The 18,049-nt window shown below is 46.0% G+C and overlaps 1 long non-coding RNA gene across 2 annotated transcripts in view; it reads left to right on the top strand.

Moving 5' to 3' along the window:
* Window positions 1-17,793, top strand: part of LOC121022303 (uncharacterized) — a 122,991-nt gene extending 105,198 nt beyond the window's left edge. Inside the window, exons 1-3 of one of the 2 annotated variants that reach the window (XR_005786894.1) lie at window positions 6,356-6,963; window positions 13,855-13,919; window positions 17,681-17,793. This is a non-coding gene — a long non-coding RNA (uncharacterized LOC121022303). Of the gene's footprint in view, window positions 1-6,355; window positions 6,964-13,854; window positions 13,920-17,680 lie in introns of those variants that run through there. The other variant, XR_005786895.1, reaches the window with a different exon arrangement.
* The last annotated feature ends 256 nt before the right edge of the window (window positions 17,794-18,049 follow it).

Raw genomic sequence — 18,049 nt, 5'->3', positions numbered from 1 at the left:
AGGTGATTTAATGATTGTGACACTTACTTTGCTGAAATCTGGACCCTGGGGCAGAAATGAGTTCTCTCTTCCTGCTCCAGGAAAGTGAAGCATGTTGAATTTATTGCTAGACTAGGCGGGCAATGCTTTGCAAACTTTAGTGAGCACACAAATGGCCTGGGAGTAGGGTGGGACCTTGTTAATTAGGGAGTTTTATGGACCCTCATTCCCCAGAGGCTCAGAACTGGATTATTGGGTTCTCCGGGTGGAGCCCAGGAATCTGTGTGTTAGCAAACAAACCTCTCTCTGCCCAGCAGTTCTGAGGCAGACCATCTATCGTTGGCCACTCTTTTAGCAAAGATTAGCCTCTGCCCCAGCCAGAATCAGGGCTGCTTGACCTGAAATACCGTCAGCCTCCAAGCATTTCTCTTAGCCGGAGAGTAAGTGAAGGCCTGTCCCCTGAGCTTCCAACACTGGACCTGAATAGAAATAAATCTTCACTGAGGCTTGAAGTTGTGGCAAGGACTGATCCCTCAGAGAGAAAGGTTAGGCTCCAGAACTGGTAATCTGAAACTTGCTGCCTCTGTCCAGTGTGGAGTTCTAACGGAGATTGCTGCATTTCCAAACAGAAAGCTGGAACAAGCAGTTGAGGCTTGCTGCTGACATATGAAGTGGCTCAGTCACCAGCCTGACACCGGACTGGGAGAGTGGTAGCAACTGCAGGGGCCCGAGTCTAGCCCGCACGCCACCCCAGAGCCAGCAGGTGTGCGCAGGCCAGAGTCGCTTTAGGCCTCACTCAGGCATTTCACATGCTCTCCCTCTTGGCCAGGCTGGGGAGAGACAATTAGTGCTGCACATCTATGGCAGGTTCTGTTGATTGTGGGCACCCTGTCTGCACTTCCCCTGTAGAACAAAGACGTTGGCCAGTGGCCATAGTTAGGTCACCATACGTGTTGGGGAAGAAGCTGTCTTGGCCACTAGGGCACTTTGCACAGATCCCTGGGAAGCAGCTAAACTGTCCTTTCCCAACCCAGTGAAATGAAAAACAAAGGTTGTGAACCCAGGGCAGTAGAGAGGTCCTGGATGGTACCCCAGGGCATCTGTTGGTCTTTGATTGATGGAACTGAGGAAGAGACAGGGTCATCATTCAGTTAATGAGCCTGGCTTTGCATGGTGCTGAGGCCGTGGTGATGAACAAAAGACACAAGGTCTCTGGCCTCATAGAGCTCCGTCTATGTAAGTAAATAACTGCAAACTGAAGTATTTGCCAGGTCAGTGGGGAATGCCAAGGGGTGGGAGGGTGGTTATGAACTTGACCTTGATTGTCAAGGAATGCTTCAGAGGAGGAGACCCACTGGATTTTAAAGGATGAGTGGGAGTCTGAAAGTCATGAGAGGGCATTACAGGCGAAAGGAGAGGTCAAAGCCAAAGGCTTGAGATGGATTCATCAGGCTTCAGATGACTCCACTTATAGCAAGTACCTAAAGCAGTCAAACTCCTATAGACAGTAGAAGGGAGGGCGCCGGGGGCCAAAAAGGGAGGAAATGGGGAGTTAGTGTTTCATGGGTACAGTTTCAGCTTTGCAAGATGAAGAGAGTTCGTGGATGGATGTGGTGGTCATTGCACAACAATGTGAATGTATTTAATGTCCCTGAATGAGCAATGTGCCACTTAAACATGGTTGAAGACAGAATATATATTTAATGGCACCTGAAAGTGCTTGGCTCTTGACCTTTAAAAGCTCTACTTGCTGACAATTATCTCTGAATGATAATTCAGAGTCCATAAATTTAGGTTACTTACTGATTCTTTATATTAAATTCTTCATGTTAAAAAAAAGCTAGCAGCTCCTGGGTAGCTCAGTTGGTTAAGCATCTGACTTCGGCTCAGGTCATGATCTTGTGGTTCGTGAGTTCAGGCCCCGCGTCAGGCTCTGTGCTGACAACTCAGAGCCTGGAGCCTGCTTTGGATTCTGTGTCTCCCTCTCTCTCTGATCCTCCCCACTCACATACACACACACACACACACACACACGCGCGCGCGCGCGTGCTCTCTCTCTCTCTCTCTCTCAAAAATAAATAAAAATTAAATATTTTTTAAAAAGCTAAAAGAAAGTTTTTGATAACAAAAATGGCATTGATTTCGAAAAACCAAATTTATTTTTGAATAATCTTTAACTAAGCAGAAAAACCATGCGCAAGGGGTCCCCAAAGTCACAGTGAACATGCAATATTACCATAGGCAAGTGAGCGTTCCAGGGCCCCAACTAAGGCAATGGCAGAATGAATGGAGAGGATGGCGGTGTATACAGCAGGTGTCATGCAAGGTAGAGCAGCTGTGGAAAGCAAGGGAGAGAATCTCAGGAGGTCAGGATGGCTCACGGCATGAGGCCTGGTGATACCAGGGTGGTGGGGGTACTGTTGATCAAGCTCTAGAGGAAGGAGCAGACATGTGGGGAAGAAGACCTATGTGTTGGGTGGAAATCAGCCCAATACGCAGGCATGATATTCGGGGACCTCAGAGTGGAGGTAAGGATTTGAAGGTATGGGGCACGGATGGCAGTAAGCATGCTGTATGCTATAGAGATGACCCCGAGAGAAGTGTGGAGGGAGGAGCGACCTTGACCAAGGATGTAACTGTGAGGAATGTCCATACTTTCAGGGGGGCAGGGCCTGAGCTGACAAGATTCACTTCGATGATACAGTTTCGGGGCCCTAGGATGCCTTTGCACCTCCCACCCCATCCCCACTCCCATATCTCCTCCAGAGATTCACCATGCCTGGAGTTCTTCAGTTCAGGGAAAGTGTGGCCACGAGGCTTTGCTGTCCCAATCAGAGGCCAAGGCATGGTGGGAGAGGTGACATGAGGATTGAAATCACACCAAGGTGCCAAAACTGATGCCCCTGGTTTCCTGCCAGCAGGTTCCTGTGGGAGAGGGTATACAGATGTCTCAGAGGAGAGCTGATGGATGAGGAGGCACTGGGCAGGGAGGAAGGGGACCAAGTGACTCCCTGGTCAATTTGCAGATCCATCTTGTTTTCACTGCAGGGGAATCCCCAGCCTTAGCCCTGCCCAGTCTGGGTGCAAGATTGCTGAGGAGTAAATAAGGAGGAGTCTATAGGCTTGTTTCCTCTCCTTTCAGCCTCTGGTGAGAGCTGACAGGCTGGGGGTGGGATGAAGTGACTCCCTTAGCTTTGACATGATCCCCCGTGGCTCTTGACATACATTCCCCCCCCCCCCCCCGCCCCCCGTACTGATTAAGTCCACCTGTGGAGGGGCATCCTGCCCTTTGCTGGATCATGCAGAACAGGTGCCCCATTAGTCACCCCTCAGGCCAAGGATGCCTGAAAGGAGGAGCTAGTGGAGGCTGTGTCTGACCTCAGGCCTCTGCTGCTTGGAGAGGTAGGGGAGCCCCCATCCCCACTTTCCTCCCCTGGGTTTCCCTCTCTTGCCTGATGGCTGGAATTGAAGCTCCCCAGAGCCAGGGCCGGGCCCATGTCCACAATCAGGCTTCAGATCCAGCCCCACGTCTGGCCAGGCATTCAGGCCCTAGGAGAAGGAGGTGAATATGCAGGGACCATCCAGTTCCTGCTGCAGGGAGAGCCCGCCTGCCACCCAGTTGCTCTTAGGAAGCCTGGGTTGAAGGGGCCATGCAGGAGTGGGTGGTTCATGGCTATGCTCGAGTGAGGGGCAGGGCTGGCCTCAGACCTCCAAACAGCATTATCAGCAACTTGTTCAGAGCCCCTTTAGTTACCCCAGACAAGGGGGGTGAAGCAGAGTGGTAGGTTCCTGGGGCTATTTGCTAGATAAATCAGTGGGGAGGTGAGGCAGTGGGGGAGAAGGGGGAGAAAGGCCTCTGTGGAAAACAAGTGCTTCCTGCTCCTACTGTGAGGCATGTCTCCTGTGGATTTCCAGCCCCTGGATAGTGGCGAGTGACACTCGTAATATCTACCCCAAGTTGAACTCTTGCAGCATGCTGCCCACCATCCTGTTAATCATGTTTACGTCTCAAAAGAGCCCTGAGAGAGGGGAAGAACAGCCTTCCTCTTCTCCAAACATTTCTGCCTGTATATTTTACCAACCCCTCAATGCTCCTGGAGCCCCTCCAGAGTTATGGCTACAGGAGGTACAGCCCAGTAAGGCTTAGCCACTGACCTCAGGCTAACACGTCAGGCAGAGAAATAGTGCCACAGGCAGAAGAGCTCTTGAAGAACAGGTGGATGACACTGTAGGGACACAAACAAGTCAGGTGTGTTCACAAAATGGGTACAAAGTCTATGTTGTCACAACATTTGGGGACTTTTGCCTTTGAGGAAATGAGCAAGGAGGTAGTCATCAAATAATGACACCCCTAAGACCAGGATTCATTCTTTTATTCTGGTGTCTTCTACTTCTGTCTTTACCCCCAAACTACAGGAAATCATGAGTAACTAAAAATCAGAGCCCTGCCAAGCCCTGCTGTTGACCGCTGAGTCTCCTTGTTCTGTCCCACAAGGAACTTCCACCAGCTTCCAACACAGTGTTGCTTCCAACCAAACTCTGTCATAAGGGTCAGGGCTGGGGGCATGGTTCTTGGCCTTCTTAGAAACTCAAAGCTGACAACACTATTCAATGCAGAGATAAAATCTTCCAGTTAGGTCTTAGAAGTATCATGATAAGTATTCTTAACACGTATGGGGTTGTATCTCAGAGATGAGCAACCTGGGACAGCCAAGCACTAAGACCATCATCCAAATGAATGATTCAGGTAAGATGGAGAACTCTACCATGTCTACACTGACCTTTCTAAGGGGCTGAAGTTAGGAGAGAATACAGAAGCTTTTCTCAACTTTGGCTAAACATAGGAATTACCTGGGAGCTTTAAAAGTCCCAAGGCCTGGGTCCCATGCCCAGAGATCCTGACTTAGTTTGGGGTGGGGACTGGGCATTTGGATGTTTACATGTTTCCCAGATGATTCTAAGGCATAGCCAGTGCTGAGGACCACCGTCCTCACCTGCATGGCCATCTGGTGGCTGCATGAGGGGGCTGACCCTCAACTGCTTGGCTTCTGGTACCCACTCTGCCTTTGACATCTGTTGTGTTGGCCCTAGGAGAAGGGACGAAAGAGAAGACTGCTCTTGGTGTATTTCTGGCAAGATTGGATTGAGAAGCCATGGAGGTAGACAGTGAACTTTCTACTGTCCTTTCCTTCTGTCTCCAGCTGACCCAGAATGAAGTCCTGTCCTGGGATTCCTTAGACACCCCCGAGGAATACTTAGTGAGCTGAGGGTTCCTGAGGTTGGACATCATCCCCAGGTAGTAGGGGCACACAGCAGCAGGTTGTGTGGCATCTTGTTCCAGCCATGGTTCTGAGCCCTCCTAGGGAATGTTCATAACCTGGGCTTGCCCTTCTGCTTCCGGTCTGAGATGAAGTGGGGCAAGCATGTAGTGATGAGTCCCTAGTGGCTACTGCATAGGGCAGGACAAGTTGTAGAATACTTCCGACATTCATATAAATGAATGGGCTTAATGTATTCAAGTAAAACTTTAAAAAAATTTTTTTTAATGTTTATTTTTGAGAGAGAGAGAGAGAGAGAGAGAGAGAGATGTGGGGGGAGAGAAAGGGAGATACAGAATCTGAAGCAGGCTCCAGCTGCCAGCAGCCGAAGTCAGATGCTTAACCGACTGAGCCACCCAGGCGCCTCTAAAGCAAAACTTTATTTACAAGAACAGGTAGCAACTGTATTTGTCCTAGGGCTACAGTTTGTGGACTCCTGCTCTAGGCCTAAGCAGGCAGGCCTTCTTTCAAAGAAGATGCACTTTTGTTTGTAGGCTGATATGTACCAACCTGGAAGCATACCAGCCCCTCCAGGGCTCTCCTCATAGCAGGAGTCCCAGACTCCTGTCCCCACCTTGCTGCTGTGCCAGGAGTGTCCATAACCCCCTTCAGGACAACATGTCTCTAGTAAGTTCTCGCTGTTCTAACCCCTTCCTGGTTTTCTTTGGAGAGTAAGGCAGGGCAGGGTTGCATAGAGCCCCCCTCCTTCCAAATGAGAAATTTTGTGTCTGCACTACTCAGGATCTGGTTCTGTAAGTGGGGCAGTCCTTCAGAGCTCCTGGTTAGCCAGAGTGCCAGAGGCATGTATTCTCTCACTTTTCCTGCTATGTTTGCTTAGACTTGGCTGTTCTAACTTCTGCAGAACTGAATAAAACTCCCAGTGTCTGTGAGGAGATCAGGCTGTAGCCAGCTTTCTTCAGGGTGCTCTGCTTCAGCACTATATAGGTGTCTGGGGATTCCTTCCTGGGGTGCCTAGACCCGCTTCACTGCACGGTAGAGATGGGCTCTCACACAGCCTAGATGTTGGGCCGTGCCTATTCTCTCAAAGCTACTTGGTGCCAGGATTAGTAGTGCAGGTCTCTGAGAACTGAGGCCATGGTGAGAGGCTCCAGGGAAATATGACAGGCGCAGAGGTAAGGAAGAGGCAAATGGTAGATGAAGTCAGCAAAGACTCACATGCTACCCTGCGTCGGGATGGTGGAAGGCCCATGAGGAGCCTCTTAAAGACCTTGCCATGTATTCCAGGTGTTACCATTGCCTTACTTGCTGATAAACCTTGGATTGGATAGTCTGCTTCCCTCATCACCTTCCCAGGTGTGAGTCAGAGTGGGAAATTCGTGCCCAATCAGCCCCTGAGATCTCTGCCTCTCTGTTCTGGAGCAGAGGCCGTGAACACCGCACAGCCACACTCCACCCAGCAGGCATTTGAGTGTGCTGTTGGGCAGCAGCCACTGGGAGGCAGCCAGTTTCTACTGTCAGGTTTTCACAGGAGGGTGTTAGAGACAACCCAGTGATGCCCAAAAGCAACATGACAAATACTGTGTGACTACTGTCCGTTGCAAGGCCTCACAGGGCGCTGCGGTCAACCGGAGAAGGGAGGAGTTTGGCGGAAGTAGGTGAGAAGTTTCTGGAGGTGGTGACACGTCAGCTGAGAGCCTTCTGAAAAGTGAGTAGCTTCGTCCCTAAAGCATAAGCCCATTGTCCGAATAAGGTTGCGTTTATAGTGCTCTTCTCTATGACTCGTTAGCTGGGTCTTCCACAGCCTGGTTCCTTCTTCATTCTTCCTACTCCCTACGTCCTCACTCTGTCCTGACCCCAAAGTGGCAGCTAGAAACCATCTCAGACACAAGTGTCACCAACATGGGGCTGAGCAGCAGAGGGGCAGAGGGTCTTGCTAGGATGACGGATGAGGGAGCCCTGGGGGCTAGAGGACATCTGTCCCCCTTTCCCCTTCTACCTGATGGGGAAGATCTTTTGTTCATAGATGAAACCTTAATAGCCCCAAGGCTACAGCTAAACAAGGCATTGGATGGAGAAAGGGGTCTAACGGAAGTCCTGCTCACTACTGCTTTCTGGAACCCCAAATTGTAGAGTAAACCTATGTCAGATGGTTTGGTGAATTGTCGGCTGTCAGCTCCTTCAGAATGGCCCTCAAAGTCCTCTCCGTTCCTTCCAAGTATGGAGGATACAGTGTTAGGGTCTGCAGCTGCCCTTGAAGAGAACGCTAGAGAAATGGCTTAGAAATTGTACAGGTTAACCATGGGAGACAGCCTGGACTCCTCACCTAACCTCTGGGGAAGCAGATCTCTCCAAGAGGAGCCCCTGGAGAGGAGAAGTGCTGAGGAAGTCGGGATTGGACATCAAACTGAACAGGACCAGCCCCTCTAGCTGGTGGTACCAAGTACCAGGCTGTCACCCGGCTCCACGGCCTGCTCCGTGGGGCCGCAGGTAACGCGCCAGCAGTCCTTTTGGGGACCACACCCTTGTCCCAACACAAGCCCAGGACACAAGGCACAAACCCCCAGTGCTTCCTTCCCCAGCTGAGTGGTGAAGAATTCAATCATTGATGCCTTCTCATTCACAGTCTTGCTTGTGGACAGCAGCAAGTGGGAAGGACTGGCCACAGGGGACTGCCATCCTGTTGCGCATGGTCGTGGAAGGGCTACTCAAGGTCGAAAACCTCACATCAGGTGGTTTGAAGTGCTGCTTTGCAGGAGGCATGCCTGAGAGGACTAGGTCCGAGGTTTTGCTTGCCTTCCCTTCCCTTCCTGAAAACATACCTGTGCTGCGTCCCGCACTGAGCCAAACCTCCTGACTTCTGTTAGTGGCCGTAGCCCTTCACCTGTCTGACTCCTTTTTGTCCCTCTAGGTCTCAGCTCATATGCCATCAACAGTTAATGTCACATCACCCTGTTTAATTCTTTCAGAGCACTCATTGCTATCAGCAGTTTTCTTGTTTACTGTGTGCCTCGCTGGAATGTGAGTGTCACGAGGACAGGTCACCTGATGTGTTCACTAGTGTATCTATTGCTAGGGCCCAGAACATTCTTGGCTCATAGCTTGTAACAGTTGGATGAATGTTCCCTCTCCTTGGAGTATCTTCTTAGGAACTTCAGGAAATACAATGATAAATCCAACTGAGTAAGAGCTTATGATGAGACTTTGTGGAATCCTGGTGGAGGAGGTCTTTGAGTGAGGGGAAAAGTCTTTTAAAAATGCTCTAGAGGCATCTTCTCAGTTCTGGATGCTTTGTGTATTTCCATCAGGGAGATCCAATTAGTTCATGAGTACCAGTTATTCCCTCCCAAATATCTTCCTGGAAAATAGGTACAGGTTTTGGGGTTTTTTTTTTTTCCATCTTTTGACAACTCCCTACCCCATCCTGCCAAAATATTAGGTTTTAGAATCCTATCACATTGAACTTCAACTTCTTTCCCTCAAATCCCATGGTTTGAAATTGGGGCATTTCAGGGGTCAGAGGGGAGCCCAGGAAGCTGATTGTACTCCATGTAAGTGCTGAATACTGTAGACTCCCCAAGTGTGGGGGGATAGAGGAGGGTCTCTCCCCTGAAGTGACTACATAATTCATGGAAAGGAAGGCAAACCCCACACAGTCCTGTGACTTGGGCATTCTGGGGACTCTGCAGAGCAGAAAGCAAAATTATAACAATTTAGTAACTTAAAATTTTTTTTTAATGTTTCTTTATTTTTGAGAGACAGAGTGCAAGTGGGGGAGGGCCAGAGAGAGCAGGAGACACAGAATCCAAAGTAGGCTTCAGGGTCTGAGCTGTAAGCACAGAGCTCAATGCGGGGCTAGAACTCACAAGCAATGAGATCATGACCTGAGCTGAAGTCAGACGCTCAACTGACGTAGCCACCCAGGCACCCCACATTTGGTAACTTTTTAAATAAGTTGGCACTATTTGTTTCTGATCATGCCCTGTATGAGAACAGTGACTACACATCTGTGGCTAGAGGTGTTTCTGCTGGGAGGCTGTTTATGGAATTTCTCATTTTCCCGGTCGGCTCTCCTTACCATGAACTAGTTTCACCCAGTAGAGAGCTATTTCTAGAGACAGCTTTAACTTAATGGCAGGGCCAGATAGAATTTTAGTTTGTTCTTGACAATATCTTTCTCCCTTTGTTCTTCAACTACCCTTCCCTGCTCTGGGCTCATGGGTCAGGTGGCCCCTTCATCTCTCAGGCTGGAGGGCAGTGACTCAGAGGGTGGTAACAGCCTATGCTGTTGCTACAGCTGCTGGCATGAGCTGTTGTCTAAGACCTTAGGATGAGGTTTTCCTTCTGGTATATCAGTTAACACTTGGGCTTCTATAATCCTAAGCATTTTCACTTCCAAGAAAACTATTAAAACCAATGAGAAAAAAAGAAGGAAAAGTATTTGGTGGTGTCAGCTCTTCTGAGATACTAGGTGGTATAAGAAGGATCTAGGAAATGTTGGGGGGAGACTCCATTCCTTTTAATAATTTAATAATGGAGTTGTATCAGTCAGAACACACTAAGTTATACTGCGGTAACAAATACCACCACCATCTCATCTCAGTGGCTTAAAAATAAAGGAAGATATATTTCTCACTGAGGCTATAGTCTGTCATATTGGGCAGGTGAGGTGACCTCTGCTTATCGTAGGCCCTCAGGTACCCAGCCTGATGGCTGTTGGTTGCCTCACTAAAGAGGAAGAGTTCTGGGGTGGGGGGATCTGCCTTGCATAGACCATTAAGTGCTGTGGTCCAGAAGTGATGCTCAAGCATGCCCAAACACAAGAGGGGTAGGAGTACAATCTTATAGAGTCTGAAGGTGGGAAGAGTTGGAAAGAGATCAGCCTCAAAGTTAGCAACAGAAGTTGACTGAATTGGACTTCGGAACAGTTCAAACCTTTGAGACTCTGACTTGTGATTGTTTCAATCATTTATTGGGCTTGAGGGCCATAACAGTTTGGTTTCATGGCCATGTTCTGCTTTGGCCAAGAGAGCTATTGCTGTGTTTATTTTCTCAAAAGCCTCTTTTTGGTCAGTTAGTATCAAGAGGCAACATTAGAGGGTGGAAGGTAATTGGGATTAGGAGTTGAGATATGGTATCACAGGCATGGCTATTTTAGCACTGTTTGGAGAACACAAACTTAGGCCATATTAATAGAAGTAGAAGATGTGGATCAAGGGAGGTGATAATCCTCCTTTATTTTGCTGTACTTATACCCTGCCTGAATGTCATACTTTGAAAGTAACTTTGACAAGTTTTGTCAAGCTGGAACCCAGGAAGTGTTATCAAGGGGAGAGGAGAGTCTTGAAAATTATTGAAAGGGATAACTTGGCAGCTGTTGTATTTGAAAAGCTGTTGGAGGTTTTGTTTGTTTGTTTGTTTGTTTTTTACTGTTGAAAAAGTTACCTCCCTATTCTGAAATGGATTAGACTGCACTGTGAGCAGCATTCTCATTGCTATAAGTGACCAAAGAAAGCAGAGAAAGGAGTTTGACCTTCCAGACAAGGGAAGAAGGGTGGTTGTAGTAGGCAGGTTCTTGGGTCTCTTCCAATCTGTCATGATTGTTTCTCTGACTCAGTTTTTCTCAGAAATAAAGAATAAGTCTTAATCATGGGAGAAAGAGTGAATTCCAAGTGAGACTCCACTATATAAAATGTTCATACTGTTCTGCTGCTAATCCCTCAAGAATCTTGACATTGGGTGATAGGCTCTCCATTTTATATGTAAAGTAACCGAGGCTGAGAAGAAAGTCAAGCACACGTATAATCTTACAAGGTGCTTTGGCTTAAGTGCAGCTTCTGGAACCAGACAGCTTGGGTTTACATTCTGGCTCTGGAGCCTGCTAGCTGTGCAACCTTGGGTAAGTCATTTAACCTCTCTGTTTTATACTCTGTAAAATGGAAATGATAGCACCTCATAGGGTTGTGAGGATTAACTGACTTAATTATACAGAGCATATTGAATGTTTAGTACCCTGGCACAGAATATGAGTTGTCTATGTTTCATCTGTTATTTAAACCATTATCAATGTCTGCACTAAGTTTGAAACACTATAGGAATTTGATTCATATAAATAGGAAGGCCAAACTAATATCTCTTTTACTTTCTCTCGTGACTCATGAAGATATAATAATACTTTTCTCCCTTTCTGGAAATGGCTCTGTTCTAGCATTTCAACATAATCCGAGAGGTGAGGTTTCAAAATTGAAGAGTATTAGATATATTCTAAACCACAAATCATGTTTACAGACCTGAATCCTCCAAAGCCATCTTGTAAGCCGATAGCAGGAGAGAGGCTGTATGTTTGGGAATATTCACAAAGAATTGTTTTCACTAGTCCCATCAGGAAATTGATCAGAAATCAGCCTTTCTGATCCAGATTTCAAGCTATGTGCCACCACCCCCCCTCAACTTTCCAAATACTCAAACTCAATACTTTTTTAGTGTATTGGGTCTAAGTTTTTGTATTTATCAGGTTTAAACTGAATAGCAGCATGACCCTGGGGCCATTGTCTCAGAATCCATTCCCAAGTCTAGTGTAAACGCAAACATAAATGCAAACAAGAGCATGCTTCTGGTCAGGTGGTGGGGTGCAGGGCAGGGGTAAAAGTCCCAGTGAGGCTCATGAGACTAAAGCATTATTGGTATGCTTTGTTGATAGGGGTTTCTTGTTTCCTCTCTCTGGCAGACGTCTTAGTCAAAGTGATGGTTAAGTCAGAGCTCCTCAAAGAGGCTTTGAGTGGGGACCCTTCCAAAGTGTTAAAATCTGTGGTGAGAGAAATTAAGCAGGAGGGGAGATGAGGCCTGGACTAAGTACCTGTGTGCCCACAGACCCTTCCTGTTCTAGTGACAAGGTCAGCAGTCTCTGGCGGGGATCCCCACCCCTGCACGTTCTCATTTTCTTTCTCCCTCTCCCCACTCCATCCTCTTTTCCCCGGCCCACCGCCCTCCTCTCCCTCCCCCAGGTGGGAAACTGTCCTCCATACCCTGACTGCTTTCTGGCTGGGATCAGGGGACACATGAAAGAGGGATGTCAGACCGGGGTTTAGGTGATTATGCTCTAGTTCCAGCTGCATCCCTAATAGAGTTTTGGACAAAGTCCCCATTCCAAATCTGTTTTCTTAGCTCTATAAAGTCCACATGTGAGTTTAACAAAGTTTCCAGTTCTAAAAGTTTCTAACTTACCAAGACCTAAATTGACTGGGATACTACTACTATATCTGTGTTATTGCCGGATCTCTCAACTGGTTGCTGAGTTGTTTGGGGGAAGGACCATAGCTACTGAGATGGTACAAAGGAGTACCCATCTCACACTATTTGTCTCCTAAGGCTGGATACAGCCTTAGGCTGTTAATAGACCTCAGTGATTGTTCTGCTTTGTTCACCTTCAGTTGATAATATGATTCTTCCTCTAACTAATTTTCTTCCTGTAAAAAGATCTGGCATAATTTCTGTGCCCCAGTTTCCTCTTCTATAAAATGAGAATAATAGTACTTACTTCATAAGATTGTTATGAAGATTAAATGAGTTAATATGAAGAGTTTAAAACAGTGCCTGGCATGTAATACAATCTAGCAAGTGTTAGTGGTTATGAGACATTGCTCAGAGGACTATAAATGATCATGCCCCTTCTGGAAGACAGGGTAACATATATCAAGAGAACAAATGGTTCTCAGGCCCACACATCCCACTTCTGGAAATCCCAGAAAGATGGAACTTGGAAAACTCATACATCATTATATTTATCACAAGATTATCACAATGAAAGTTAGAAATATGAGTGATGAGCAAGATCAAATAAATTATGGTACCCTCTACTTGACTCCTTTACAGCCACTAAAAGACTATACCAATACAAATCTCTGAAAATCTGCAAACCTGTGTGCATACAACATAACTCCATAAGAGAAATGAAGTGCACACACTGAAGTGTAAAATGTGTAGTATTGTGGGTTTTCCCTTTTCTTTCATAACTAAAAAGGAGGAGATCTGTAGCAGATGCAAAAGATAGTCAAAAAATGGGAGCACAAGATAATAAGTTTCTTTCCTTATCTCAGGAAGCCTTGACTTTATTTATTTATTTATTTTTAATGTTTTAATGTTTATTTATTTTTGAAAGGGGGGGGTGGGTAGTGAGAGAGGGAGACACAGAATACGAAGCAGGCTCCAAACTGTCAGCACAGAGCCTGACGCAGGGCTCAAACTCATGAACTACGAGGTCATGACCTGAGCTGAAGTCAGACGCTTAACCAACTGAGCCACCCAGGCGCCCCAGAAGACCTGACTTTAATGATAATTATCACTTAGCGGTTCTTTCCTCAGATTAGTTGCCTTTAACTCCTGTTCTTAAAGTTTACTCAAAAAAAAAAAAAAAAAAACACTCCTTTAGAAATAAGCCACAGCTATCTACCTAGGGCTGCGGTGCACCAGATTTTTTGGGTACAACACTCCCTTGTGTTCTGGGGCTGAAGGCAGCCTCCGTAATCAGTTGGTAGGAATGTGTTGAGTCTTGACCAGCTGTAATAAGGTGGTCTCATACAATCTCTGCTTTTGTTTACAGATCTTTGGAGAAAAGGACTACTATTCATCCCCAAATGAGGAGGGCAGACTGACTGGAATGGAAAAGTATGTTCAGGAGGTTTGGTTGTTTATTCGAGATGTGTTGATATGTAGTTATTCCATCTGGGGTGGGGGCGGGGGAGCCTAATTAATTTACATATAGTCCAAGTACCCGAAATGGGGGAAATTCTATCAAGTGTTAAAACTAGAGTGCTACATAAGACTTTGACACAACTTTCCCTTGCCTTATTGTAAATGGGAGAACAACCTGGTAAAATACAGTAAACTAGAGCCATTAACATCCCAGGGAATGTAATTAAAAACCACCTCTTCAGGCTAAATTTTCATGGGAGAGAGAGATGTTTATACAGACAAGAACAAAGACTTGTTACCTGATGGAAAGGACTAGAGTTTGGATAACAAACTAAGTTAATGAATTCAACAGTGTACGATATAGTTTCATAATTTTATGGTCTAATCTTAGTCTGTTCAAAAACTAACATTTCTCTACCAAGAGGTATCTAGATTGTGTTTTCTATTCTTCCCTTCTATTTCTTTTAAAGTTTATTTATTTATTTTGAGAGCGGTGGGCAGAGAGGGAGAGGGGGAGAGAATCCCAAGATGGTTCTGCACTGCCCCCAATGTGGGGCTTGAACTCATGAACTGTGAGATCATGACCTGAGCTGAAACCAAGAGTTGGATGCTTAGCCAGTTGAGCCATCCAGGGGCCCCTCTATTCTTCTCTTCTAAAACATTCCTAGAAAAGATGCCGTGAATATCACATATATTTTTTGGTAACACTCAGTTAAGATCTCAAGTAGTGAGTGTGCCTGATTCTCTGTCTTATCAGCTAAGGACCCTCATCGAGGATGCACTAAGAACCCATAAGGTGGAGAAAAGATTCCCCTTTCTTGAAGCTGTTGATGGGTCTCTTGGCTGCTGGTGGCAGTCAGTATTTACTATGCTTGGAAGATTAGGCAAGATTCAGCCTGGATTGAGTAAATAGGAAAAGTCCCCTAGTGCTAGTCCATCTCATTTCCCATGGAGAGCTGCCCCTTCTCAGTCATCAACATGGGAGAGTTATGCTTGCCTTCTGGCCTAAGGAAGGGTTGGCTGTATTAGTTCATCTAATTATGTCATATTTTATTTCACTCCTACTATGGATCAGGCATTGTCCTGGGTACTTGGAGTTCAACAGTGAACCTAAAAGACTAATTCCTTCCCGATGGACTTTACAGTCTAGCTAGGAGACAAGCAAGAAAATTGCAGAGTATATTAGTTGATAAGTTGATCTGTTCTATTGAGAAATGTTCTTTGAAGGTGGTAAGGGAAAACCTTGTTGAGAAGGCATGTGGGAGAGAGCTGTGCAGCTAGCCAGCAGGGTGAAGAGGCCTCCAGATAGATGATGCTGAGGCCCTGAGGCAGGGTTGTGGCTTAGACCAACAAGAGTGGGAAAAAGGCAGAAGATGAGTCTTTGGAATAGTCTGGAGGATAGTACAGCAGAAGGGACCAGATAGTGAGACTAACCAGAGTAGTCTATTCTTCTATTTTTAGATGCGAATGAGTGCGAAATTGGCCTGGAGCTCTGTGATGATGGAGCAGAATGTGTGAACAGATCTGGCTCTTACTAATGTCACTTCCAAAAGGAGTATGAAGACCATACCCCATGCAGCCTGGCACGCTGTGTGTGCACACTCCTCACAAAGGTACTGGTTGCCCAGATGCCCTCTTGTGTGTATGCTTATAAGCTGCTGGGATCACTTGTGAGACCTGTAGCATCCTCAGGTCAGGGTTGAGCTCTCATTCTGATGCCTCTGGCCACAAACACCAAAGCAAACATTCTCTGAAGGATACAAAGTCCAGAAACCGTTCTAGAGCTTGGAACGTGGTATGAAAGCACTTACTGGAAGGATCTTCATTGTGCTGATTTTTCTTTTGCAAGCTTTAGCTTTGGAATACTTCCATAAGGATTCCATTCCTGACTCCGATCAAAGGAGTTGTGTGTAGAATTTAACTTGAACATCTGGTTGTTTCACCAGAGCTCCATCTGTCATGCCCTGGGGAGAGGGCCTATTTGTTGGGGGCGGCAGAGGGGGTGTGTGTTGCCTCAAGACTCAGCCTTTTAGACATTTTCTTACCAAAGATGAAATTGGGCAGGAACTTGCACAGGATTGAGTGAGCTTCTTCTGAACAGGTGTGGCATAAAGCAATTGGTAATGAACTAGTGGATGCCCTTAGCCTTTTTAAGGAGTTATTGCTGGTGATGGTAATTCAGTTGGGACCTCTGAAATAATATAAACTTTCTGGTGCTGCCACAGGCAGGTCAATAGGCACGATTTCTATTTCTCAACTTGCTAACTTGCTGGGGGACCTTGGTCTTTGGTTCTCAAATATCCCTGAGAAACAAAGGATTCAACTAGACATCAAAGGTTTTGTCTAGCTCTTTGCATATTAGATGTTGACATTTCAGCAAAGATGCCATTAGACCCCAAGGGCAGGTGGGTGAACTTGCAATGCTATTTGCATAGTTCTTTGGGTGTGTGTGTGTGTGTGTGTGTGTTTCTTAGTTGTCATATTTCAAAGGAAGATTGAATATGTCACAAAATACAGACTCAGTATGGATTTCTTATGGCTAGGAATCTACTTGTGACTGACAATTTGTAGTTTTTTCATGTTTTTTCTCTTCCTGCACCCTCCAAGTATCCAGATAAGGCAATGTTTTTATTTACTCTGCTATTACAGAATAGCCTGGGTGATGTATAAACAACAGAAATTGTTCTGAAAGCTAGAAGGCCAAGGTCAAGGCTCTAGCAGATTCAGTGTCTGATGAGAACCTGCTTCATAGTTCTTAGATAGCCATATTCTTGCTGTGTCTTCACACAGAGGAAATGGGCGAGGGTGTCTCTTGGGCCTCTTTTATAAGGATACTAATCCCATGGACAAACGCTCAACCCTCATGATCTAATCACCTCCCAATTCCACCTCCTAATAACATCACCTTGGGGGTTGGGATTTTGGTGTATTAATCTGGAAAGGATATAAGCATTCAGTCCACTGTAGGCAGTGACAAGAGTTAAGTTGAAATAGGTTCTGTGAGGCAGCCATCTTGAAGTTTTGGAAATCTGACATCTGTGGATTTTGCTCTAACGATAGTTTCTAGATGGTATGCAAACTAGTTCTAGTTCTTTGGATCTATAGTAAGTTACATGATGATAGAATACATTTTGGAATACAGCTGGCTCTTGTTCTTCTCTGGTCTCTTTAATGATTTCTGTCTTTTTAAAAATAGACAAAATTAGGGGTGACTGGGTGATTCAGTTGGTTAAGTGCCCAACTCTTGATTTCAGCTCAGGTCTTGATCTCAGGGTCGTGAGTTCAAGCCCTGTTTGGGCGCCACACTGGGCATGGAGCCTACTTAGAGAAAATAGACAAAATAAATTTCTGATATGCCTAACATGGAAGACTTTTAGTCATTAGCTCTTAGGCAATTTAGATTCCATATCACAAGAGGATGTGGGACATTTTTCAAAGTTAACTCTGTGTATGAATAGGGTTCTTGAGGGAGCTATGTAGCAAAAGTTGGTGAAAGGTCCTTACATTACCTGATTCATTTTGTTCCAAGTCTAGCTTTGGCTTTGATAAAATATTAACAATTCATTTGTTTATTCTCTCAAAAAATAAGTACCTACTAATGTATCAGGCAATATGCTAGGGACAGGGGATAAAAGTATAAATCTCTGAAGGCACTTTTGAGAGCCCATTAGATAATGGAATATAAGCCTATCATTTAGTTCTCTTTAAAAAAAAAATGTTTCTTTGTATTTCAGGAGTTGACCTGGACCTGCTGGTTGGAGTTGCTGGTTCCTTTCAGTCGCGCTCATGTTGACTATTGGCCTCATGTGGCTTGTGACTAGAACCTACATCAAGAAGGAAAATTCTCTGGGTCAGAATGTGGCACCACAGGAATGCCTGCCTATAGCACCTGCCTTTGACCTGATGGACCTCTGCAAACACCTTCCCTTCAACCCCTACCAGCCTAAGCCCCATGCCAAGGTTCCACATGGTGCTCCGGGCAAGAATGTTCCTCAGAACAGGGAACTGCAGCTGTGGGTAGAGCAATCAGGTTCTGAGGGTGGCTGCTGCCTCTAGAAAGGGTGGGGGTAGAAGACCTTGTCCTTTGGAGGTACAAACTTCAC

Source organism: Herpailurus yagouaroundi, unplaced genomic scaffold (genome assembly GCF_014898765.1).
Source record: "Herpailurus yagouaroundi ecotype Mexico unplaced genomic scaffold, PumYag 391, whole genome shotgun sequence".
Lineage (NCBI taxonomy): Eukaryota > Metazoa > Chordata > Mammalia > Carnivora > Felidae > Herpailurus > Herpailurus yagouaroundi.
Note: the sequence above shows the minus strand (reverse complement) of the source record. Positions and strands in the feature narration are given on the sequence as shown.